Here is a 27196-nt window from a genome sequence, read left to right on the forward strand (position 1 = left end):
TGACGATGACGTTTACAACAACGACGACAGCAACAACAACAATATTGAGAGGCAGGAATGACTATGAAAATGTTGTCGGCAAGCAACCAGCAGCAGCAGCAGCCGAGGCAGTTGTAGTACCATCAGTTGTTGATATTTTTCGTTTTATTTGCATTTTTTTTTTTGTTTTCTTCTTCCTCTTCTTCGGAATGCCAAAGTGTTTCTTTGCAGTGCCACTGACTGACTGGCTGACAAAATACATATTGGTCTAGGGGGACCGGTGGTCAGTGGGACAGATTCTTGGATAGTTTCAATTATCAAGCAAATGAAAATCAATCATCTTCGTTGAGGTTGTGGACGACCAGGACAGTAACTCGAAGAATAACTGAAATGTAGCCTTCAGATAATTAATTTCAATAGTTCTCATGGAAGACGAAAAGGTATTCTCATAGACGAGCTGAAGGTCTCCTCATAGAGAAATACCAGAAGACCAAGGGGAGAAGAGAAAACAAGTCTCCTCATAGATGAGAACACCAAGAGGTCTCATTATAAAGAAGAAAAGGCCAAATATTATTCTCGTAGAAGAGAGCACCGGAAGATCGGTTCACATAAAAGGATGAGCCGGATGGTCTTCCCGTACAAGAAAAGATCAAAAAGCATTCTTATAGACGAGAGAAACAGACAATCTTCTCATAGGAGTAAACGAAAAGGTCTTAGACGAGAGGGTCGTAGAAGAGAGGGTCATTCTTCTTTTCAAAGAAGAGAAGACCAGTAGGTCTTCCCATAGAAGGGAAGAACAAAATATTTCCAAATTGAACGAAAAACCCAACGATCTCGTCATAGAAGGGGAGATGGAAAGGTCAAGAAGATTTTCTCACAAAAAGGAAGCCTATAAAATCTTATCATAGAAGAGACGAAAGTCTTCTCCTAGAAAAGAAAAAAATCTTCTCCTAGAAAGGAAAAGTTTCTCACAAAAGCGAAAGACCTTCTCATAACAGCCTTTTACTAGAAGAGCTAAAGGTGTTTTCCAAGAATGGTACACAAGGTCGCCTCAAAGAAGTTTTGAAGCTATTCTTATAAAACCTTGATCCGGACCTGGAGGCCTTTTTATAGAAGAGCTTAGGGTTTTCTAATAAAAGAGCTGGAGACCTTCTCATAAAAGAGCTGGAGGCCTTCTCATAGCTGAGCTGAAGGTTTTCTCATAGAAGAGCTGGAGATCTTCTCACAGAAGACCTGGAGATCTTCTCACAGAAGACCTGGAGATCTTCTCACAGAAGACCTGGAGATCTTCTCACAGAAGACCTGGAGATCTTCTCACAGAAGACCTGGAGATCTTCTCATAGAAGACCTGGAGATCTTCTCATAGAAGACCTGGAGATCTTCTCACAGAAGACCTGGAGATCTTCTCACAGAAGACCTGGAGATCTTCTCACAGAAGACCTGGAGATCTTCTCACAGAAGACCTGGAGATCTTCTCACAGAAGACCTGGAGATCTTCTCACAGAAGACCTGGAGATCTTCTCACAGAAGACCTGGAGATTTTCTCACAGAAGACCTGGAGATCTTCTCATAGAAGAGCTGGAGGTCTTCTCATAGAAGACCTAGAGGTCTTCTCATAGAAGACTTGGAGGTCTTCTTATAGAAGAGCTGGAGGTCTTCTTATAGGAGAGATGGAGGTCTTCTTATAGGAGAGCTGGAGGTCTTCCTCCATAGAAGATCTGTAGGTCTTCTCATCGAAGAGCTGGAGGTCTTCTTATAGAAGAGCTGGAGGTCTTCTTTTAGAAGAGCTGGAGGTCTTCTTTTAGAAGAGCTGGAGGTCTTCTTTTAGAAGAGCTGGAGGAGCTTCTCATAGAAGACCAGAATTTGCTCTTCTCATAGAAGACCAGAAGGGTGATCTTCTCAAAGAAGACCAGAAGGTAGTCTTCTCATAGAAGACCCAAAGGTGGTCTTCTCATAGAAGACCCGAAGGTGGTCTTCTCATAGAAGACCCGAAGGTGGTCTTCTCATAGAAGACCCGAAGGGTGGTCTTCTCATAGAAGACCCGAAGGGTGGTCTTCTCATAGAAGACCAGAAGGGTGGTCTTCTCATAGAAGACCAGAATGGTGGTCTTCTCATAGAAGACCAGAAGGGTGGTCTTCTCATAGAAGACCAGAAGGGTGGCCTTCTCATGGAAGACCAGAAGAGTGGTCTTCTCATGGAAGACCAGAAGAGTGGTCTTCTCATGGAAGACCAGAAGAGTTTTCTTCTCATAGAAGACCAGAGGGGTGGTTTCTCATAGAAGACCCCGAGGTGAAGACAAAATTCAGGTCTCCCGGGAGAGGACTAAATTTTGGTCATCCGGTAGAAGATTAAATTCTGGTCTTCTAGGATAAAAAAAATGGTCTTGCGGAAGGGGACCAAATTTTGGTCTTCTCGAGACCAAAAGATCCGAATTTGATATTTTCTCGGAAGACCAGAATTTGGTATTAACTTTGAAGATAAGATTTTAATCTTCTGCCGGAAGACAAAAAAATTGTTCTTCTGCCAGAAGACCTGGAGGTCTCCTCCTAGAAATCGTTAAGCAAAAGCTCTTCCCGTCGTGTAGTAAGACTTTCCTCACAAAAGGGTAGAAGCTCTCCTCATCGAAAACAGGAAGCTACCACTCTTAACTGAAGGTCAAAAGTTTTCTTGAAAATCCGTTAGTTTTTGATTCATTCGGATGTATCCGGTTTGCCCTCGGATAGCCGTTGATATTCTATTGAGATATAGATCAGTCAGAAGGAGCCGGCATATAGCTTTAAGCATCCTTAGCACAGGGGTTTGTTAAGCCCTATGAGCTTTTCGGATACTGACCTGTTCCAAGGTTGAATCGGTCGTAGTGCTCGAAGATTGCCAATAGATGGAGGCGTTTTAAACTCAAGAATATTAATTAGAGATTGCTAATCATAGGGAGTGGAGCTTTGGGCTGTGTTTTTTTAATCCTATTTTAAATTAAAAATTCGCAATGTTGGTAAAAGATTTGATGTGGCCCCCATATTTAGGTACCTCCCGTTTAAATTCCGTCACAATTATTTAATTTTGGACCTGTTTCCAGCTTTGAAACACTGTCTTCCTTCACTACACTATTGACGAATGGGAACTACATCCATAAAAAAGAATTTGTCAAAAAGTTAAATGTGTTTGCGTTCTTACCGACTGCACAATTCTGAGAAATAGCGCCATCCCTATGTAAATATGTACGTTTGTTGATGTAGGGAGTTTTTCCAATGCATGTCCACACGAGCAATATTATGTTTTATGTTATGATTTTTTTATTCGCCTTCGGATGCAATGGAAAACGACAAACTCGTAAGACGATGGAAAAAAGGAACAAAATCTGCAATATATAAAAATAAATCTCAAATGCCATTATGGACGCACCGACAAAAAAAACAACAACAACAAGACATAAATAATAAAAAGAATATATATTTACGAAGAAATATATTAACATCCGTCAATGGAATTATTTAAAGTTTGATGTTGGAAATTTTATAAAAAAAAATAATGGAAGTGAGGAGAAAAAAGTTATAAAATATAACTCAAAAATTTGACAACTGGCGATTTTGTAATTTCGGAATTTTAAGATAGTCCTCTAGCACCTTTTTCGCACCATAGGTAAGGAGACCGTTGGCTCACTTTTGAAAAACAAGTGTTTAAGTTAATTTGATTAAAACTTTCTTAAATTAATTGTCGTTTTATGAAATGAGAGAGAAACGAGGGAGACCTCAATATCAGATTTAGAGATTACAACTCTATACATTCACTCAGTACCTAATTCACAGACACCAACAGTGACATCCATTTCAAATTTCAGGATTTCAGCTCTTTAACTTCCAACGTTACCAAATTTAGTTCAATTTAGTACTTTTCAAACAATTAAAGTAGGCATTTCCAAACCCACCTCCATATTTGAACCACAGACCCCAATGGTGACACCTATATCAAATTTCAGAGTTTCAACACTATTCCTTTACTCAATACCGAATTTTGTAGCACTTATATTGTAATATTGTAAACATTTTAAACCAGTAAAGAAAGCCCTAAAGTCGGGCGGGGCCCTACACCACTTTGCTAATTTAGATGAGCTTCACTTTTATGGCAGAATTTAGTCATGCATGCTATTATTATAATTGTAATTTAAAGTTCGCAGGACTAAATTTGAATCTTTTTGAATCTTTTAAATTCGGACTTATATTGCCCATTTGGTCCACAATTAATTTGTAATCGGATAATGATATATATGCGAGCTATATCCAAATCTGAACCGATCTCGATAAAATTTGCCAAAGATATTTCTGAGCTGTATCTGATATATTTTCCTGAATATCGTTGTTACGGAGTGCATATTACGTCTGTGGGTAACAAATATGACAAATCAGATGAACAGTATATATGAGAGCTATAGCTATATCTGAACCGATCTGCACCAAATTTGGCATACTAGCTTCTAGACTCAATACGATCGTAAGTGCCAAATGCCATTCCATTTGGACAAATATTAGACGTTTGGTGCACAATAACAGGTAAATCGGACGAAGTTATATATGGGAGCTATATCCAAATCTGAACAAATCTCGATAAAATTTAGCAAATGTATTTCTGAGCTGTATTTGATATATTTCCCCAAATTATGTTGTTACAGAGTGCATATTACGGCTGCGGAGGACAAAAATAAAAAATCGGATGAATAATATATATGGGAGCTATAGCTATATCTGAACCGATTTTTTCAAATTTGGCATACATATTTTGAGGCCTAATTTGGTTGTATGTGCAAAATTCCATACAATTCGGGCTGATATTACACGTTTGGTGCCCAATAAAAAGCAAATCGGACGAAGATATATATGGGAGCTATATCTAAATTTTAACCGATTATCTCCAATATCAATAGGGTTCGTCCTTGAGCCAAACAAATGATTTGTGCAAAATTTCATCTGGATAGGGCAATAAATGCGAACTGTACTTTGTTCACAAAAATACATGAACAGACGGACGGACGGACGGACGGACGGACGGACGGACGGACGGACATGCACAAATCGACTCAGAATGTGATTCTATGCAGAGCATTAAAAGGAACTATGGGTCTATCTCGTTTCCTTTTGCCTGTTACAAACAAATGCACAAACACATAATACCCTGACCACCTTGTGATGTAGGGTATAATAAAAGAAATATGGAGAAAAAATGTCATAAAACGTAACCCAAAAATTTGACAACTGGCGATTTTGTATTTTCGAAATTTAAAGAAAGCTATTACAAGCACCACCGAGTACTAGACCAATTCAAAATCTTTCATTTTGAAGTTGACCGAGGAGGATGTTAGTAAAACCATTGCAGAATGGACCCACATCCAATCTTACTGTCCACAACTATTTCAATGTCTCCATATGCAGCCCCACGAAACCCATAGTGGCCTCAATAGCAAATTTCAGAACTTCAGCTCTATCCCAGTTACCAATTTAGTAACATTTAGTACGCATATCCAAAAGAAATCATCAAAGTTCGTAGTACTTTTCGAACAATTATAGTATAGTGCCAAAGCTACTACCAGATACCAAGGGAGGCCTCAATATCAGATTTCGAGATTCCAGCTCTATACATTCATTCAATACCAAATTTAGTAACATTTAGCACTTCTCATAAAATTTTAGTACACATTTCCAAAACTACCTCTATGTGTAAATACCTCTCAACCTCAAACGCCAACAGTGACGTCCATTTCAAAATTCAGGATTTCAGGTTTTCAACTTCCCCCATTACTAAATTTAGTTATGAACTAAAATGACACCCTAAATCAAGTTAAAAAGTATCAGTCGGTATTGCCGACAGATATATACCCTCAGCCTGTGTTCGATTATTTAAAAATAATTTGACTAGTGTTACTATTATTCAAACCTTTGAGCCTCTATGGAGCAGGTTCCGAAGGAATGGGCCAATATTGTCCATTTCGTATCGGACCCAAAAATAGGATATAAATATTCCGACGTTATATCGACTCATATATATTTCGCTTTATTTGAGTGTTTTGTTTTTCAAAATCTAGAAACCTATGTATGGGGGAGAAGAAATGGTTCAATCTATACCACCTTTATAAAAGATATTGTGGTGATAGAAATATTGAGATGTGCCAAGTCTAAATGGAATCTGATGTAAATTTAGCGTTTTATGAGCTTTATGGGTATTCAAAATTTCGACACTTTGTGGGGGAGGTACCAGAAGGAGTGGTCCGATACATCCCATGTTAATACCAGATCTTGGGTTTATAAAAATACTGAAATGTGTGAAATTTGAAGATGTTCGGATCCTTACATCACATTATTTCAGAGTTATAATAATTCCAAATATTGGCCCTTTGTGGGGGAGGTACTTGATGGAGTGGACCGATATTGTCCATTTTCGCACCCGATCTAGCACTGACGCAAATATTAGGATTTGCAAAGTTAGAGCAAAATCGGCTAATCGTTTCTCTTTCTGTGCAAAAAATATATTATATATATTTTTTTGAAAATGTTAACCTTTTGTGGAGGAGGTACCAAAAGAAGTGGACCGATGTATTGCCTCTTAACACCAGACCTTGTGTTAATAAAAATATTGGGATATGTGAAATTTGAAGACTATCGGAATCTTACATCACATTTTATAAGAGCTTTAATTATTCAAAATTTTGACCCTTTGTGGGGGAGGTCCCCGATGGAGTGGACCGATATTGTCCATTTTAGCACATGACCTAGCAGTGATGAAAATATGAGGATTCGCAAAATTCGAGCAAAATCGGATTATACTTTATCTTTCTGTGCAATAAATTATTTTCTTAGAAAATTTTGACATTCTGTGTGGAAGGTACCAGAAGGAGTGGGCCGATATTGCTAATCTCCGAACTCGATCTAAGTTTGACAAAAATATTACGATATACCAAGTTTGAATCAAATCGGATACTCCCTTCGAGAGTTATCGTGCGCACCGGCGGTGGCTTAGAAATTCGTACTAAATTTGTACGAAAAGTACTAAAAGATACTATATTTGGTATTCGGTGAAGGAATAGGGCTGAAATTTAGATATGAAGGTGGTTTTTAGAAATGCGTACTATAACTTTAAGAAAAGTACAAAATGGTACTAAATTTGGTATAGGGTAAGTTCTGAAATTTGAAATGGATGTCACAGTTTTTGGGGTGTTATATTTGTAAGAAAAGTACTAAAAAGTACTAAACTTTTTATTGGGTGAAAGGATCGGTCTGGAATCCTCAATTTTGATGTTGAGGTCTCTGTTGGTATCTGGAATTGAGTTATGGAAAGTGTTTTGAAAATGTTTACTATAATTGTACGAAAAGCACGAAATAGTACTAAATTTGTTTTTCAGTGAATCTATAGGGTTGGTATTCCGAAATTTAATATTGAGTTATCTCTCTTGGTATCCGGTGTTGAGATATGTTGTACGAAATGGTACTAAATTTGCAACGGAGAAATTACAGAGGTGTAAACCTGAAATTTGATATTGAGGTTACTGTTGGTATCTGATATTGCGATATGGAGATTATTTTAAAAATGCATACCATAATTGTTGGAAAGGTATTAAATTTGGTATTGGGTGAAGGCGTAGAGGTGGTGTAACGTGGTTTTCTCGTCGGCTGAGGTAAGCTCAGCTGTACCCAGAGTCGCCATAAGGACCCACTAAACCTTATGAAATAATAAGAGTAGATTTCTCCCTTTCCTGGGGGTAAATATCGGATGTTTTATTGATCTTTAATTCTAGATTACAATCTACTCGGGTTGAAATACGATAAGATAAGTATTGAATATAGGATGGCAAATGGACTTCGGATATGTTCGTGACTCCAAGGTGATGTTGCTTAATTGGTGATCGGGGGTTCGTGGACAATCGGGAGTGATGATGTCGGGTGTACGCAATGAGTACTCGGGTGGTTGATATGAGTGTGGTTAGTCGACGATCGGATACTCGGGGATGACCGTCGGAGGTTGATTGTGAAGAAGATAGGGAATTACGATGTTGCGTTCGGGTGACGCTTGCGTTGACGATTTGAAGGTAATCGGGAACTTGTGGTCGTCGGTCGTCGACGATCAGATTATTACGATGATTGCGTTCGGCTGATGCGGTCTGTTGACGATTTGACGGTAATCGGGAACTTGTGGTCGTCGGTCGTCGACGATCAGATTATTACGATGATTGCGTTCGGCCGATGCGGTCTGTTGACGATTTGACGGTAATCGGGAACTTGCGTTCGTTGATGATTTGAAGGTAATCGGGACTTGTGGTCGTCGGTTGTCGACGATCAGGAATTATGATGATTGTGTTCGGGTGATGCGGTCTGTTGACGATTTGACGGTAATCGGGAACTTGTGTTCGTTGACGATTTGAAGGTAATCGGGAACTTGTGGTCGTCGGTTGTCGACGATCAGGAATTATGATGATTGTGTTCGGGTGATGCGGTCTGTTGACGATTTGACGGTAATCGGGAACTTGTGTTCGTTGACGATTTGGCGGTAATCGGGAACTTCTTGACGATTTGAAGGTAATCGGGAACTTGTGGTCATCGGTTGTCGACGATCAGGAATTACGATGATTGTGTTCGGGTGATGCGTTCTGTTGAAGATTTGACGGTAATCGGGAACTTGTTGACGATTTGAAGGTAATCGGGAACTTGTGGTCGTCGGTTGTCGACGATCAGGAATTATGATGATTGGATTGACATTCGTACTGGTTGGGCAGCTCGTTGAGGGTAGATTCGGCAACCGATGCGTTCGTGTAGATGGTTCGGGGTTCGTTCGTGTTCGACAGCTCGTTGAAGGTAGATTCGGCAACCGATGCGTTCGTGTAGATGGTTCGGGGCTCGTTCGTGTTTGACAGCTCGTTGAGGGTAGATTCGGCAACCGATGCGTTCGTGTAGATGGTTCGGGGCTCGTTCGTCAGCTCGGGTTTCTGTTATTCGGGTCGGCTACAGGGGCGAGGTAACTAGCCTATCTACGATTCTCTAACTACGTCTACTCCACTACCAACGTTTGACTATAATACGGAACAGCGAGCCGAAACTCCTGTGGAACAGCGAGCCGAAGCTCCTGTGGAACAGCGAACCGAAGTTCCTGTGGAACAGCGAACCGAAGTTCCTGTGGAACAGCGAACCGAAGTTCCTGTGGAACAGCGAGCCGAAACTCCTGTGGAACAGCGAGCCGAAGCTCCTGTGGAACAGCGAGCCGAAACTCCTGTGGAACAGCGAACCGAAGTTCCTGTGGAACAGCGAACCGAAGCTCCTGTGGAACAGCGAGCCGAAACTCCTGTGGAACAGCGAACCGAAGTTCCTGTGGAACAGCGAGCCGAAGCTCCTGTGGAACAGCGAGCCGAAACTCCTGTGGAACAGCGAACCGAAGTTCCTGTGGAACAGCGAGCCGAAGCTCCTGTGGAACAGCGAGCCGAAACCCCTGTGTAAATGAATTACCAGCCACTCAAATTAATGAGAGCCAGTCTTGGAAAAAGTATTCCCGACTAACGCTTTTATTAGTCGGAGGACGGCCGATGATCTTTAGAAAAATCACTAGCTACCCTTTGGCAAGCTCCTGCAGTAGCGAGCCTCCCTCTATCGCACCTCAAACCGAACACTATATGTGACCGGTTCTACCAAGTCATTGCGAATTTTTAGCCTTACGCTGTGAGCAACACACCACCGAAAACTACTTTGTTCACCACGCGCCCAATGAATGCTGCGTTTGTTGGCTCGTGCTGTTGTCGCCTTGTTGACTGCGTATGACCGAGTCGTGTGTGTATGGTGGTGGTGGTTGGTTGGTGCTGTTAGCGTCGCACTTGCAGTGGCCGCTGTTGTTGTTCTCATTGTGTAATAGGTGCGGTTGTTGGTTCGTATAAATGTACGTGATGAAATCAGCACGTTACATCCCCCCCCTGCTTGGGAAAGTGATGCTTCACGGAGATAGTCGTGCTGGTTTTGTCGGGTTATATGATAATGTGCTGGTGCTTCGGGCTGGCCAGCCTCGGTCGTGTTTCGTTGTGGATAGTTCCGCAAAAGTGGTTTAGATGGTGGATCCGTCTGTCTCTTCGATAAACTTGGCGGTGGGGACACCGATTTCGCTTTTATGGTATTTCGGTGTCTTGATTTCGGGAGTTTGCAAGTTTTAGAGGGCGACTGGACTGGAACTTCCAAAAGCTTAGCCTTCGTAAAATCTGTGTGGTTGTCTAATTTAGTATGAAATCGGACGGATCTGTGAGCTCTGATTCGGAAACCGTTGTATTTCTCGCAGGCTTGACGGTGAGGAAGTGCATCATTTTCGGGTAGATTTTTCTCCTTTCGGGACGACAGCGCACTGTCCGACATGCTGTGTAGGTAATGCAGACCGGAGCGATCACTAATCGCAGCCTTGGGAACGACCTTCCCGTCTAAGACGATATCCAGACCTCTCTTTAGCAGGAAGTCCATCCCCAGAACTACAGGTTCTGCAAGCGTCGGTAGTACTGTCGCCTCTATGGAGGTGGCTTGGTCGTTGAAGACAATCGACACCGGGTAGATCTTTCCACAGGTGGCCATTTGTTGGTCGGCAAGCTGTACTCTTCGGGTTATCGTGATCGGTTTAACCCTTTTCATATCCAAGAACTTGCCGACTGTGCTGTCGATGTAGGTAAGCGAAGCTCCGGTATCTACGAGAGCCCACAAATCTTTCCCATTGAGGGAGATCCAAATGTAGTATCTCCCATGATGATCGGTGTCGGCGGTCGGATTCACTCGGCACTCGCAGTTTCGGGATAGTATACCATCCTTCCCACAATAGGAGCAAAACAATGATCTCCTTTCCTGGCACTGATAGCGTATATGGCCCCTCTTTCTGCATCGCCAACAATGCGTTGACCTATTATATCCTTCCGAGGTCTGTGATACCATGTGGGAGGTGTGTGGACGTTCGACACGAGCCTCGTCTTTCTTTAAAAGCTCGAAGTCGTCCACCAAAGACAACAATTCGTCCAAGGTCTGGAAGTCATTCCGACGAACATAATGACGGTATTCGGGTCGAAGGCCATCGTAAATCCGATCCAGGTGGTCCATTTGTCGTAGGGTAGGGTGTTGCTTCGCCATGGTCAGCATTTGGAGTATAAAATCCTTGGCCTTTTCCCGATTGAATTGTCGTCGATTATAGAACGAGTGTTCAAGTTGTGTTAAATGACGTTTTGACAAGAAAAATTTTTCGGCCTCTATTCGGAACGACTTCCAGGTCGTGATATCCCCTTTCTTGACTCTATACCATTTAAGCGCGTTACCTTCCAGGATGCAGGGCAGGGTGGATACGAGTCGGTCGTGGGGTATTCGGTAGCACTCGGCCAACTCCTCTAGTCTTTCCAAAAACTCGGATAGATCTCCTTCGCCTGTAAATTTTAAGTTCCATCGCTGTACCATACTCATGGTCTCGGAATCAAAACTTTCCCGGCGAGGAGGTCGCTCGGGAATCTGCAGACACTCTTGAGTGACGACTGTTTTTTCTTCTGCCTGGAGCTCATTTTCCAAGTCACGTAATAAATTCTCGGTCGAACTCCTCAGTCGCTTTTTTCTCACGAAGTCCGCCAGTTGCCTCCTTAGGTGCTCGACCGTATATCCCTCTGTTTGTATAGCTGCCGCCTGGCATTGCTCTATCAGTTGTTCTTTCTTCAGCAGATAAATCCATCCTAGGGATTCGGGTTTCAATTTCTTATCGTATTTCTGACTTGACTCGTCCTCGGTGGCGGATGTTTCGGTTTTGCCGCGATGCGATTTCGAATCAGGTCCCTGCTCGGGCGCCATTTGTAACGTGGTTTTCTCGTCGGCTGAGGTAAGCTCAGCTGTACCCAGAGTCGCCATAAGGACCCACTAAACCTTATGAAATAATAAGAGTAGATTTCTCCCTTTCCTGGGGGTAAATATCGGATGTTTTATTGATCTTTAATTCTAGATTACAATCTACTCGGGTTGAAATACGATAAGATAAGTATTGAATATAGGATGGCAAATGGACTTCGGATATGTTCGTGACTCCAAGGTGATGTTGCTTAATTGGTGATCGGGGGTTCGTGGACAATCGGGAGTGATGATGTCGGGTGTACGCAATGAGTACTCGGGTGGTTGATATGAGTGTGGTTAGTCGACGATCGGATACTCGGGGATGACCGTCGGAGGTTGATTGTGAAGAAGATAGGGAATTACGATGTTGCGTTCGGGTGACGCTTGCGTTGACGATTTGAAGGTAATCGGGAACTTGTGGTCGTCGGTCGTCGACGATCAGATTATTACGATGATTGCGTTCGGCTGATGCGGTCTGTTGACGATTTGACGGTAATCGGGAACTTGTGGTCGTCGGTCGTCGACGATCAGATTATTACGATGATTGCGTTCGGCCGATGCGGTCTGTTGACGATTTGACGGTAATCGGGAACTTGCGTTCGTTGATGATTTGAAGGTAATCGGGACTTGTGGTCGTCGGTTGTCGACGATCAGGAATTATGATGATTGTGTTCGGGTGATGCGGTCTGTTGACGATTTGACGGTAATCGGGAACTTGTGTTCGTTGACGATTTGAAGGTAATCGGGAACTTGTGGTCGTCGGTTGTCGACGATCAGGAATTATGATGATTGTGTTCGGGTGATGCGGTCTGTTGACGATTTGACGGTAATCGGGAACTTGTGTTCGTTGACGATTTGGCGGTAATCGGGAACTTCTTGACGATTTGAAGGTAATCGGGAACTTGTGGTCATCGGTTGTCGACGATCAGGAATTACGATGATTGTGTTCGGGTGATGCGTTCTGTTGAAGATTTGACGGTAATCGGGAACTTGTTGACGATTTGAAGGTAATCGGGAACTTGTGGTCGTCGGTTGTCGACGATCAGGAATTATGATGATTGGATTGACATTCGTACTGGTTGGGCAGCTCGTTGAGGGTAGATTCGGCAACCGATGCGTTCGTGTAGATGGTTCGGGGTTCGTTCGTGTTCGACAGCTCGTTGAAGGTAGATTCGGCAACCGATGCGTTCGTGTAGATGGTTCGGGGCTCGTTCGTGTTTGACAGCTCGTTGAGGGTAGATTCGGCAACCGATGCGTTCGTGTAGATGGTTCGGGGCTCGTTCGTCAGCTCGGGTTTCTGTTATTCGGGTCGGCTACAGGGGCGAGGTAACTAGCCTATCTACGATTCTCTAACTACGTCTACTCCACTACCAACGTTTGACTATAATACGGAACAGCGAGCCGAAACTCCTGTGGAACAGCGAGCCGAAGCTCCTGTGGAACAGCGAACCGAAGTTCCTGTGGAACAGCGAACCGAAGTTCCTGTGGAACAGCGAACCGAAGTTCCTGTGGAACAGCGAGCCGAAACTCCTGTGGAACAGCGAGCCGAAGCTCCTGTGGAACAGCGAGCCGAAACTCCTGTGGAACAGCGAACCGAAGTTCCTGTGGAACAGCGAACCGAAGCTCCTGTGGAACAGCGAGCCGAAACTCCTGTGGAACAGCGAACCGAAGTTCCTGTGGAACAGCGAGCCGAAGCTCCTGTGGAACAGCGAGCCGAAACTCCTGTGGAACAGCGAACCGAAGTTCCTGTGGAACAGCGAGCCGAAGCTCCTGTGGAACAGCGAGCCGAAACCCCTGTGTAAATGAATTACCAGCCACTCAAATTAATGAGAGCCAGTCTTGGAAAAAGTATTCCCGACTAACGCTTTTATTAGTCGGAGGACGGCCGATGATCTTTAGAAAAATCACTAGCTACCCTTTGGCAAGCTCCTGCAGTAGCGAGCCTCCCTCTATCGCACCTCAAACCGAACACTATATGTGACCGGTTCTACCAAGTCATTGCGAATTTTTAGCCTTACGCTGTGAGCAACACACCACCGAAAACTACTTTGTTCACCACGCGCCCAATGAATGCTGCGTTTGTTGGCTCGTGCTGTTGTCGCCTTGTTGACTGCGTATGACCGAGTCGTGTGTGTATGGTGGTGGTGGTTGGTTGGTGCTGTTAGCGTCGCACTTGCAGTGGCCGCTGTTGTTGTTCTCATTGTGTAATAGGTGCGGTTGTTGGTTCGTATAAATGTACGTGATGAAATCAGCACGTTACAGTGGAATCCCAGAATTTGATATTGAGCTCCCTGTTGGCATCTGGTATTGAAATATGGAACTGGTTTTGGAAATGTGTACTGTATTTGTACGAAAAGTACTATGTGGTACAAAATTGGCCATTGGGCAAAGGAATAGAGTTGAAACTCTGGAATTTGATATAGATGCCACCATTGGGGTCTGTGGTTCAAATATGGAGGTGGGTTTGGAAATGCATATTTTACAGGGTGAGATAAAAAAAACTGCAACAACTGCAAGTCAAACGCAATAACTTTTACACTGTTATTTTTTCACGGATTTGTCTGAAAATTGGTATTTGTAGGTCATAACGGGTCCCTGAGCGTGTGACAAAGGTACCTCCCGATATTCGGTATTTTAGTTTTTTGCCACATTTTTTCACTGATTTGTCTAAAAATTGGTATTTGAGAGTCATAATGGGTCCTAGTTCGTGTGGCAAACATTGTAATTATAGGTCCACGTTTTGGTGTAGCCCCCATATAACGGTACCTCCCGATATTCGGCATTTTAATGGTTTTTTCTAATGTTTCTTTTCCCTAAGGTGGAGGGTATTAAAAGTTTGGCCCGGCCGAACTTAATGTTTTTTTACTTGTTTTTTATTTTATTGAATGGAAGCAAAAAATGTCGGAAATAGCATCAAATTTTAGAATAAATTTAGATTTGTTCGAAATGGTCAGCTTTGGCACGAATTAGTGTTGCTCTACGGTACTTTAGCCCATTCCCGGCGAAGCGCTTACTTGTGGAGATCGACACTTTGGTATTTTTTAGTGCCAACCATGCCTTCCAAAATACTCCAGACGCAATAGTCCAAGGATTGGTATCCGGAGATTTTGTGCGCTGGAAATGAAGCGAGAAACCTCATTTTGTAACCATTCTTGGGTGGCGTGTGCTGAGTTCATCGTGCTGAGTCCTGTTGGAATGTCCAAGGTCTGCGGCCAAAATGTTTGCGTGCCCTAGGCTTCAATACACCCTCCAAAATATTTTAATACGATCGGCACGATTAATATGAGCGGGGAGCGACCATCGGCTGTTATGACAGCCCACACCATCACCATGGCTGGCGCTTAAGTTCTGGTGGCCAACCGAAGGTGCACATTTTCAACTGACCTCTTTGGCAAGTAAAAACGATCATTATGTTTGTTTACAAACTGCTAGACAGCGAATGTTTTCTCATCGGTGTAAACCAAATTCGGCAGTTCACCACTTTCGACCAAGCTAAGCAACTCTTTAGCTCTTTTGAGTCTATTTTCTGTTTTTTCTGTTGCGGTGTAAGTTCTTGTACTTTTTTGGAATTTCATTGGCTTTACCTCGAGCTCATTTTTCAATATTTTCCGAATGGAATATTGCGATATGTTCAGTTCAAGAGCCATTTTTCGGCCACTGCGACGCCGATTTCGATGAAGTCGCTTCTTTACTTTTCGAAGCATTTCTGCTGATGTTGCTGTTTTTTTTCCGTTGACTTCCGTCACTGGAATAATTTTAATAGCTGTCAAGTGGCTTAGAAATGACAGCAGTCTGAAGTTGGTTGAAGCTGTTTACAAATTTCAGGACTCCGCCTTTATTGGTTCACCCATATCCAAATTGTAACAAAGTATTACCCTTTAGTACTTAGTAATCTAATTTCCAAATTTTAGGATTCCAACTCTATTGGTTCTTCCAAAATTTAAATTGTACAAAATTTAGCACCATTTAGTACACATTAGTACGAATTTCCAAAAATACCTACATTCCACCCTCCTAGAATGCAATAGTATTGCTATTTTTAAATTGCAGAATTCCAGCTCAATCAGTTCACCCGAAAAAAATCAGTTCATCGAAATCGTACTAAATTTATTACCATTTAGTACTTTTTGTGAACATAAGTACAAATTTGGAAAACTACCTCCATATCCCAATCCTACACTCTGCCAACAAATTTAATTTCAAATTCCAGGATTCCAGCTCCATCCGCTCGTCCAAATTTCAAATTGCACTAAATTTAGTACCGTTTAGTACTTTGCGTACTACATGAGTACATACTTTCAAAACTACCTCCTTACATCTACGACTCCACTCCTCAACCATGATTCCTATTCAAAATTTCAATTTTTTAGCTTTAACCGTTCACATGATACGAAATGGTACCAAATGTAGTACATTTTAGTACTTTTTGTACGGTTATAGTGGGAATTTCCAAAAACCCTTTGGTACATCTATTATACACTCCATCAGTGACCCTCATTCCAACTTTAAGAGTTCTGGCTCTACTGCTTTCTCAAATCTTAAAGGTACCATAATTAGTAGCTTTTAATAATATTCGTACCGTGGTAGTACCAATTTCCAAAAAACCCAGTCTTATCCGACCCCCTCGGGCCAAGAGTGGCCCTCACCCAAAATTTTAATATTCTGGCTTCAGCCGTTTCATCTGGGCGTTGATGAATTCTTAAGTCAGCCAATTTGTTTGTCAGTCAATTACTTTACTCCTTTATTTCGAATTTCGTAGAACTTGAATCCAGGCCCTGCTCCATAATTTTCATTACTCCCCATTTCCTAAAATCTGATCCGATTTTCCTCCATAATTCCCAAAAAAAAAAAAAAAATACAAACATTTAGAAGCGATTTCCGTTCTAATCGCTTCATATGACAACCTACCATACTCTGTCGACGCTTGATGATTATGACGACAAGGACATTGATGGCACTGACGAACCGACAAAACAGATTGCAAAGGAATTGTTAGATTGAGTTGTTTAGTTTCCAAAACAATGAAGGATAACTCCACTATTCCAAGAATTGCAACATACATTTGCCATACGGCATTACTCTTTTCGAGGGCAGAAGAGGTGGTGGAGGTGGAGGACGAGTGACATAACTCCATGTAAGCGTATTGTGGTTGCAGCTGTTGTCCTAGGACATTTCTGTACAAATGCACAGAGGGAGAGAGAGAGAGAGAGAGAGGGAGAGAGGGCAATACATGTACACCAGAGGCCATCATTCTAACTCGATGTCTTTGCTTCGTTGCAAAACCTTGCTGTTGCTGCTGCTGATGTTTCAATGTGGCTGGCGGTTTTGAAAGTTATATTTTGTCGTCGTCCTCGTCACTGTCACCATAGTTCCATGTCCCCCCCCCCCCCCCTTGCCATCGCCGTTTTTGCCAAAACTTTCAAGATTTTCACAAAGTTTATGTTCAGTTTAACCATGGAAGTTTATGTTGCCTTGGTTTAGGTATGGTAATGAATTCCTTTACGTCATTACCCCACCAACCAGGCAGAGCTACTGGTGCAGGCAACACAACGGATAGCTGAAAAATTACCATGGCATTTATAACTATTGAAGTTTCTCAAAACCTAAGACATGGCTATGTGGAGAAGTTGCACTGCCACAGCAGAGCAACGATTTGTTTTCCTGCGATTTGTTGCTGTGCTGTTAAGTGTCAAACTATGATCGATGTTTATTTTGAGCATTTTATATTAACTTGAATACGCTTTGGGTATTTGGCGGATTAAGTGTTTTGCAGGGAAATTTTTATTAGACGTTTTCTGGGCTCGGGCCCACCAGCTCGTCTATAGAGACTCACTGGCGCACTAGCTCGTCTATTGAGACTCACTGGCGCACCAGCTCTGGCCCAGCAGCTCGTCTATAGAGACTCTCTGGCCCAGCAGCTCGTCTATAGAGACTCTCTGACCCAGCAGCTCGTCTATAGAGACTCTCTGGCCCAGCAGCTCGTCTATAGAGACTCTCTGGCCCCCAGCTCGTCTATAGAGACTCTCTGCCCAGCTCGTCTATTCTATAGAGACTCTCTGCCCAGCAGCTCGTCTATAGAGACTCTCTGGCCCAGCAGCTCGACTATAGAGACGCGCTGGCCCAGCAGCTCGACTATAGAGACGCGCTGGCCCAGCAGCTCGACTATAGAGACTCTCTGGCCCACCAGCTCGTCTATAGAGACTCTCTGGCCCACCAGCTCGTCTATAGAGACTCCCTGGCCCAACCAGCTCGTCTATAGAGGACTCCCTGGCCCAACCAGCTCGTCTATAGAGACTCCTGGCCCAACCAGCTCGTCTATAGAGACTCCCTGGCCCAACCAGCTCGTCTATAGAGACTCCCTGGCCCAACCAGCTCGTCTATAGAGACTCCCTGGCCCAACCAGCTCGTCTATAGAGACTCCCTGGCCCAACCAGCTCGTCTATAGAGCCTCCCTGCGCCACCAGCTCGTCTATAGAGCCTCCCTGCGCCACCAGCTCGTCTATAGAGACTAGCTGGTCCACCAGCTCGTCTATAGAGACTAGCTGGCCCACCAGCTCGTCTATAGAGACTCTCTGGGTCACCAGCTCGTCTATAGAGACCAGCTGGCCCACCAGCTCGTCTATAGAGACCAGGTGGCCCACCAGCTCGTCTATAGAGACCAGCTGGCCCACCAGCTCGTCTATAGAGACCAGCTGGCCCACCAGCTCGTCTATAGAGACCAGCTGGCCCACCAGCTCGTCTATAGAGACCAGCTGGCCCACCAGCTCGTCTATAGAGACCAGCTGGCCCACCAGCTCGTCTATAGAGACCAGCTGGCCCACCAGCTCGTCTATAGAGACCAGCTGGCCCACCAGCTCGTCTATAGAGACCAGCTGGCCCACCAGCTCGTCTATAGAGACCAGCTGGCCCACCAGCTCGTCTATAGAGACCAGCTGGCCCACCAGCTCGTCTATAGAGACCAGCTGGCCCACCAGCTCGTCTACAGAGACTCTCTGGGTCACCAGCTCGTCTATAGAGACTCTCTGGCCCACCAGCTCGTCTATAGAGACTCTCTGGCCCACCAGCTCGTCTGTAGAGACTCTCTGGCCCACCAGCTCGTCTGTAGAGACTCTCTGGCCCACCAGCTCGTCTGTAGAGACTCTCTGGCCCACCAGCTCGTCTGTAGAGACTCTCTGGCCCACCAGCTCGTCTATAGAGACTCTCTGGCACACCAGCTCGTCTATAGAGACTCTCTGGCACACCAGCTCGTCTATAGAGACTCTCTGGCCCACCAGCTCGTCTATAGAGACTCTCTGGCCCACCAGCTCGTCTATAGGGACTCTCTGGCCCACCAGCTCGTCTATAGAGACTCTCTGGCCCACCAGCTCGTCTATAGAGACTCTCTGGCCCACCAGCTCGTCTATAGAGACTCTCTGGCCCACCAGCTCGTCTATAGAGACTCTCTGGCCCACCAGCTCGTCTATAGAGACTCTCTGGCCCACCAGCTCGTCTATAGAGACTCACTGGCCCACCAGCTCGTCTATAGAGACTCCCTGGCCCACCAGCTCGTCTATAGAGACTCCCTGGCCCACCAGCTCGTCTATAGAGACTCTCTGGGTCACCAGCTCGTCTATAGAGACTCTCTGGGTCACCAGCTCGTCTGTAGAGACTCTCTGGCCCACCAGCTCGTCTATAGAGACTCTCTGGCACACCAGCTCGTCTATAGAGACTCTCTGGCACACCAGCTCGTCTATAGAGACTCTCTGGCGCACCAGCTCGTCTGTAGAGACTCTCTGGCGCACCAGCTCGTCTGTAGAGACTCTCTGGCCCACCAGCTCGTCTGTAGAGACTCTCTGGCCCACCAGCTCGTCTATAGAGACTCTCTGGCCCACCAGCTCGTCTATAGAGACTCTCTGACCCACCAGCTCGTCTATAGAGACTCTCTGGGTCACCAGCTCGTCTATAGAGACCAGCTGGCCCACCAGCTCGTCTATAGAGACCAGGTGGCCCACCAGCTCGTCTATAGAGACCAGGTGGCCCACCAGCTCGTCTATAGAGACCAGCTGGCCCACCAGCTCGTCTATAGAGACCAGCTGGCCCACCAGCTCGTCTATAGAGACCAGCTGGCCCACCAGCTCGTCTATAGAGACCAGCTGGCCCACCAGCTCGTCTATAGAGACCAGCTGGCCCACCAGCTCGTCTATAGAGACTCTCTGGGTCACCAGCTCGTCTATAGAGACTCTCTGGCCCACCAGCTCGTCTATAGAGACTCTCTGGCCCACCAGCTCGTCTATAGAGACTCTCTGGCCCACCAGCTCGTCTGTAGAGACTCTCTGGCCCACCAGCTCGTCTGTAGAGACTCTCTGGCCCACCAGCTCGTCTATAGAGACTCTCTGGCCCACCAGCTCGTCTATAGAGACTCTCTGGAACACCAGCTCGTCTATAGAGACTCTCTGGCCCACCAGCTCGTCTATAGAGACTCCCTGGCCCACCAGCTCGTCTATAGAGACTCCCTGGCCCACCAGATCGTCTATAGAGACTCCCTGGCCCACCAGCTCGTCTATAGAGACTCCCTGGCCCACCAGCTCGTCTATAGAGACTCTCTGGGTCACCAGCTCGTCTATAGAGACTCTCTGGGTCACCAGCTCGTCTATAGAGACTCTCTGGGTCACCAGCTCGTCTATAGAGACTCTCTGGGTCACCAGCTCGTCTATAGAGACTCTCTGGGTCACCAGCTCGTCTATAGAGACTCTCTGGGTCACCAGCTCGTCTATAGAGACTCTCTGGCCCACCAGCTCGTCTATAGAGACTCTCTGGCCCACCAGCTCGTCTATAGAGACTCTCTGGCCCACCAGCTCGTCTATAGAGACTCTCTGGCACACCAGCTCGTCTATAGAGACTCTCTGGCCCACCAGCTCGTCTGTAGAGACTCTCTGGCCCACCAGCTCGTCTGTAGAGACTCTCTGGCCCACCAGCTCGTCTGTAGAGACTCTCTGGCCCACCAGCTCGTCTATAGAGACTCTCTGACCCACCAGCTCGTCTATGAAGTGTCCCTGGCCCACCAGCTCGCCTATAGAGACTATCTGGTCTCTAGCTCGTATTTGTAGACCACTGGCCTCTAGTTCGTCTATAAAGACTCTCTGGCTGCAGCTCCTCTATAAACACTTCCTGCTTTCCAGCTCGTCTATAGAGACTCCCTGGCCTCCAGCCTATTTCCTAACTAGGAATTATTCTTCGTAAAATATTCATATTCGTGGTCGTCACTCAATCTCGAATAGCTTCATTCAAAATCATTTAATCCTGTACATCCTTCAAACTGCAACTTTGTTGGTGATGCATACGCACACACCTCACTCGCACGCACACACCCATACATGGGTGTTACTTGCAAAACTTTTGTGTTGTGTGATTGTTTGAGAGTATTAGTATCCAGGCAATGGTTGCTGTTACACTTGTAGCTATTGTTGTAGTTGTTGTTGTTATGCTACTATTCCTGCTGTCTTGTTCGTAAGTAATTGCAGTAATGCTTCCAGTGTCGACCGACCGACCGACCAACCAACCTACCATGTAGAACTGGAGATGCGCCACAGGAAAACTTTAGGCAATGGAGCAGCTGTAGCTGTAGCCGCTTTTGCCAACGGCACACTTCGGCTAACAAGAGTAACAACATGTGTTGGGTAATAACGGGCTTTTTCCTTTTGTGAAACTTTCTTTCTCAGCTGCTCATCTGTCGACAGGCCAGACTTAGGCCAAGAGAGATATAGGTGATGGTGGTGGCGGTGGAGGTTGGATGGCTTGGAGTAGGCCAAAAGTACAAAAACTATTTTTCGTTACGTTTCTAAGGACACTTCATGGGTTTGTGATAGCTACGGTTTTGGGGGTAGGTTAATGTGATAGTTCAAAAGTGCAATCAAAGAAATCTGCACTGCTCTTGAGATTCTTTTGTTTAGAAGTCTATAATGGAGTAGATTGTGAAATGGTAGACAAAATGAATGGAGCAAATATGTTCTATACAGAACTTGTCTGATGGTTGGATGGACGGATGGATGCATGGATGAATAATGGGAGATGTGAAGTTGATGATAATGATATTATCTCCTTTCCGAAAGAGAATTGTAGGGGTCGAATGAATACAAATGAAATGAAGAAGAAATGAAATCTAATTTTAATTAACTTAGAAAAATTATTTTGGACTTGTGGAATAATTGGATGTGGAGAGTTAGACAATCAACATTTTGTTTGAAATATTTTTGAAATAAAGTCTCCAAATTGTCAATGAGGAATCTCTGGATCTCAACTCCTCTTCTACTGTCTGACCCTTCATCTTTTTCAGTTTTTTAATATTTTCAAGCCTCCCCAGATTGTCTATAAACATATTTTTATTTCACCTTTTCTGTGAGGATGCACTATGCAGGATCCCTGGCCACCAGTTTGTCTATGCGAATAAGAAGTCAGCATGACTCTCAGTTCATGTATGTAGACTCCCTGCGCACGATCTTGACTTAAAAGATTTCCTGGCATAAGATCGTCGTTGTAGACCCACTGCCCACCAGCTCGTCTCAGGCGACTTCCTCCCATGGAGCTCGGCTTTTGAAACTCCCTAGCCTCCAGTGTGGCTTTGAAGGCTTCCTGTTCGTTTATGAAGACTTTATGACTTCCAGACTCCATGGCCTCCATCTAGACTCACTCCGTCCGTCTATGAAGACCCCCGGGGCACCAGGCCTTCAACGTAATCACGCTGGTCCTCATTTGGTCTAAGAGGGCTGAATGGACCCTCAGCTCGTCTATGAGGGGTCGCTGATTCTCTGGGCACTACCCTGTATAAAGAAAAGAGAAAGAACCACTGGAGACCAAATCGTTAATGAAGACTTCTTGAAATCCAGTTCGTCTTTGAAGACTTCCTAACCTCCAATTCGTCTGTGAAGCCTTCATTGTCTACTGTTCGCCTGGTAGAGTTTCTGGCCCAAAGTTCTCCAATGAAGGCTTTCCAATATCTGTTCGGTTTTGAAGTTTTCCTAGACTCCAGCTCGTTAATGAAGACTGCCTGACCTCCAGTTCGTCTATGAAGACTTTCAGACTTCCAGTTAGTCTGTGAAGACTTCATGGTCGCCTTGGTAGACACCCTGACCACCAGCTCGTCTATGAAGACAATCAGGCCTCCAGAAAGTATGTGAAGTCAATCCGGCCTCCAGCTAGCCTAGGAAGATAAACTGCCCTCCAGCTAGTCTCTGAAGACTATCTGGCCTCCAGCTAGCCTAGGAAGACAATCTGGCCTCTAGCTAGTCTCTGAAAACAATCTGGGCTCCAGCTAGTCTCCGCAGATAATCTGGGCTCCAGCAAGTCTCCGAAGATAAACTGTGCTCCTGCTAGTCTCTGAAGACAATCTGGCCTCTAGCTAGTCTCTGAAGACAATCTGGCCTCCACCTAGTCTCTGAAGACAATATGGGTTCCAGCTAGTCTCCGAAGATAAACTGTGCTGCAGCTAGTCTCCGAAGATAAACTGTGCTCCAGCTAGTCTCTGAAGACAATCTGGCCTCCAGCTAGTCTCTACAGACAATCTAGCCTCCAGTTAGTTTCTGAAGACAATCTGGCCCCCAGCTAGTCTCCGCAGATAATCTGAAGACAATCTGGCCTCCAGCTAGTCTCTGAAGACAATGTGGCCTCTAGCTAGTCTCTGAAGACGATCTGACCCCCAGCTTGTCTCTGAAGAAAATCTGGCCTCCAGCTAGTCTCTGAACACAATCTGGCCTCCAGCTAGTCTCTGAAGACAATCTGGGCTCCAGCTAGTCTCTGAAGACAATCTGGCCTCCAGCTAGTCTCTGAAGACAATCTGGGCTCCATCTTTTCTCCGAAGACAATCTGAGCTCCAGCTAGTCTCTGAAGACAATCTGGCCTCCAGCAAGTCTCTGAAGTCAATCTAGCCTCCAGCTAGCCTCGGAAGATAAACTGCCCTCCAGCTAGTCTCTGAAGACAATCTGGGCTCCAGCTAGTCTCCGAAGATAATCTGGGCTCCAGCTAGTCTCCGAAGATAAACTGTGCTCCTGCTAGTCTCTGAAGGCAATCTGGCCTCCAGCTAGTCTCTGAAGACAATCTGGGCTCCAGCTAGTCTCCGAAGATAATCTGGGCTCCAGCTAGTCTCTGAAGACAATCTGGCCTCCAGCTAGTCTCTGAAGACAATCTGGCCTCCAGCTAGTCTCTGAAGACACTCTGGCCTTGAGGTAGTTTCTGAGACAGTCTGGCCTTCAGCTAGTCTCTGAAGAAATCTGGCCTCCAGCTGGTCTCTGAAGACAATATGGCCTCCAACTAGTCTCTGAAGACAATCTGGCCTCTAGCTAGTCTCTGAAGACAATCTGAGCTCCATCTTTTCTCCGAAGACAATCTGAGCTCCAGCTAGTCTCTGAAGACAATCTGGCCTCCAGCAAGTCTCTGAAGTCAATCTAGCCTCCAGCTAGCCTCGGAAGATAAACTGCCCTCCAGCTAGTCTCTGAAACAATCTGGGCTCCAGCTAGTCTCCGAAGATAATCTGGGCTCCAGCTAGTCTCCGAAGATAAACTGTGCTCCTGCTAGTCTCTGAAGGCAATCTGGCCTCCAGCTAGTCTCTGAAGACAATCTGGCCTCCAGCTAGTCTCTGAAGACACTCTGGCCTTCAGCTAGTTTCTGAGACAGTCTGGCCTTCAGCTAGTCTCTGAAGACAATCTGGCCTCCAGCTGGTCTCTGAAGACAATATGGCCTCCAACTAGTCTCTGAAGACAATGTGGCCTCTAGCTAGTCTCTGAAGACGATCTGACCCCCAGCTTGTCTCTGAAGAAAATCTGGCCACCAGCTTGTCTCTGAAGACAATCTCGCTTTCAGCTAATCTCTGGAGACACTCCGGCCTTCAGCTAGTCTCTGAGGCAGTCTGGCCTTCAGCTAGTCTGTGAAGATTATCAGGGTTCCAGGTAGTCCATGAAGGCAAAGAGTTCGCCTATAAGGACTCCCTGGCTTCCAGCTCGCCCAAAAAAACCCTGGCCTCCAGGTAGCCTATAAAGACTCCCTGGCCTCAAGCTTGTCTATGAAGACTCCCTGGCAACAAACTCGTCCATAAATACTCCCTGCAGATCGTCTATTAAAACTCCTTCCAGCTCTTCCATAAAACGCCCTTCTTTGTTTCAGCTCATTTAAAAACGCTCGAACTTTATCTTATTTGTGAAAACAGATCCTTATTTAATACTTCCAACCGTTCACTTTACCCTTTAAATTCCAACCCACTCGCAAACTCTTTTCCTCCCCCCCCCTTCATTTTCCTCTCCGCCAAACGATGACGGCAACTCTCGCATTTTTCAAATGTCAATATCCTTTATATCCTTTTGCATTTGTAAAATATTCTTCATAATTGATTTGTTACCCCCCAGGAATCGATGGTAAACGATGATGACAAGGACAACGCGTTCGACAACTTCAATGATGACAACAACAATTTTTGCTCCGGTTATGTATCACTTCTTTTGCAGTTCTTCCGTCGGTTTTGGTTTTTATTTTCTCTCTGCTTGCTCCTTCAAAATTGGAGTTTTGCACAAAATATTGAATAATTTTTGTCATCATCAATACTGGGTGTGTGTGTGTGTGTGTGTTCAGACAGCGGCTCGCTTACTGTGAGTTCTCGTCGCAATATCAAGACCAGCCAACGGTTTTCATGGCACGTAGCCCAGTGCCACCATGTCCATCTCTACCACGAGCAGCAGTAAAAAAAACAACAACAACAACACTACCAGAACAGAATTGTTCCACAAGCATCAAAGACTTGATTTCATCTGAAAATATGATTAATGACCTCGTAAAGTGAATGCTTTGTATGTGTGGACTGGTATATGTTTGCCAGGGAGAGAGAGTGTGTGTGTGAGTGTGGTGTGGTGTGAATTTGTGTGCGTGAAAATTGTTTGTAGTTTGTCGAATGGCGCTGCTCCTCGGCTATTGGCTGGCCACACTGATAATCACTGTGGGAATAGTTTTGAATTAGGAAAAATTTAAACGTTTCTGGTTTTTTAAATTTTCCACACACAGACACAAACCAACCGAGTTGAACAACCTTTGCGGTCCAATGTGGTTTCGGGGACAATTTAATGTAAATGACAGTGCGGTAAAGCATATCAAGTTGGGTTTTTATCAGTTTTTAATCTAAAACGAGTTACAAAATACAACAAAAAGGGGAGAGGAGGTATGAATTGGGAGAGTTTTCGCTGGAAGCACAAACAAGGCCTTTGAATGAAAGGGATAACAGACAAAAAAAAAAACAACAATGAAGGAGACTTTGAAAGCGAGCTGCATAGAAGGGAGTCCTCTTAGGCAAGCTGGAGCCTAGGGGACCACAGGAAGCTCCTCTAGACGAGGCAAGACACAAATACAGGTTCAGGGAGTCCGTTTTGAGACCTAGAGAGTCCTTCTAGAAGTGCTGAAGCCCATGAGTCCACATAGACTAACTGAAGCCCAGTGAATTTCTACAGACGAGCTGAGAGTCGGGGGGCTCGTTGCAGGCGAGCTATAACTCATAACTCGATATAGACACGCTTGAGCAGTTTTTTGAAAAGAACTGAAGCTTAGGGAGTCCTTATATAGGAGATACAATACAGTGAGCCAATAGGGACGACCTGAAACCCAGAAAGTCCTTACAGAAAAACTGAAACCCGGGAGGCATTGTAGACTAGCTGAAACCTAGGGAGTCGCTGTAGACAGCTGATGCTAAGTCCTTATAGACACATCCTTTAGAAAAGATAAAAAACAGGAAGTCCTTTTAAACGAGCTAAAGCCCATGGAGTGGTTATGGACTGGCTTGGGCCGAGAAAGTCCTTATAGAAGAGCTAAATTCATGTTGGTCGTCATAGATGAGCTGCGTCTTAGGGAGTCCTTAAAGACGAGATAAAGTCAAGGGAGTCCCTATTAATAAACTGAAACACAGGTGTCCCTATTGACGGGCTAGGGCCCAGAGAATCCTAATAGAAGAACTACAGCGCAGGGAGTCGTTAAAAGCGATCCGAGACCGTATGGATAAGGTCACCTCAGTCATTATAGACCACTTGAAGCCCAGAGAGTCCTTATCTTAACCAAACTAAAGCCCATGACGTCTTAATAAATGGGCTTGAGCCAAAAGAGCCTTTATAGACGAGCTAAGCCTCGGTTAGTCGGGAAGTTTCAGGACGCTGGAGGGAAGTTTAAGGACGATTTGGAGAGAAGCTTAAGTATGATCTGGAGCGAGTCTTGATATGCGACCTAAAGGGACCTTTATAAAGGATCTGCAGAGAGTCTTATAGGCGAGCTGGAGGAAAGCTTAAGGACGAGTCTTTATAAATGGGCTGTAGGGAGTCTTTAGGGACTAGGTGGTGGACCAGGGATGCGAGGAAGGTGAACTGGAT

General features: G+C 44.9%; 1 long non-coding RNA gene across 1 annotated transcript; it reads left to right on the plus strand.

The window, feature by feature from the left end:
- The first annotated feature begins 8296 nt into the window (after positions 1-8296).
- Positions 8297-8799, plus strand: LOC131806461 (uncharacterized). Its single transcript, XR_009344048.1, has 2 exons — positions 8297-8382; positions 8652-8799. It is a non-coding gene; the product is annotated as an uncharacterized LOC131806461 (long non-coding RNA).
- The last annotated feature ends 18397 nt before the right edge of the window (positions 8800-27196 follow it).

Source organism: Musca domestica, unplaced genomic scaffold, assembly GCF_030504385.1.
Source record: "Musca domestica strain aabys unplaced genomic scaffold, Musca_domestica.polishedcontigs.V.1.1 76, whole genome shotgun sequence".
Classification (NCBI taxonomy): domain Eukaryota; kingdom Metazoa; phylum Arthropoda; class Insecta; order Diptera; family Muscidae; genus Musca; species Musca domestica.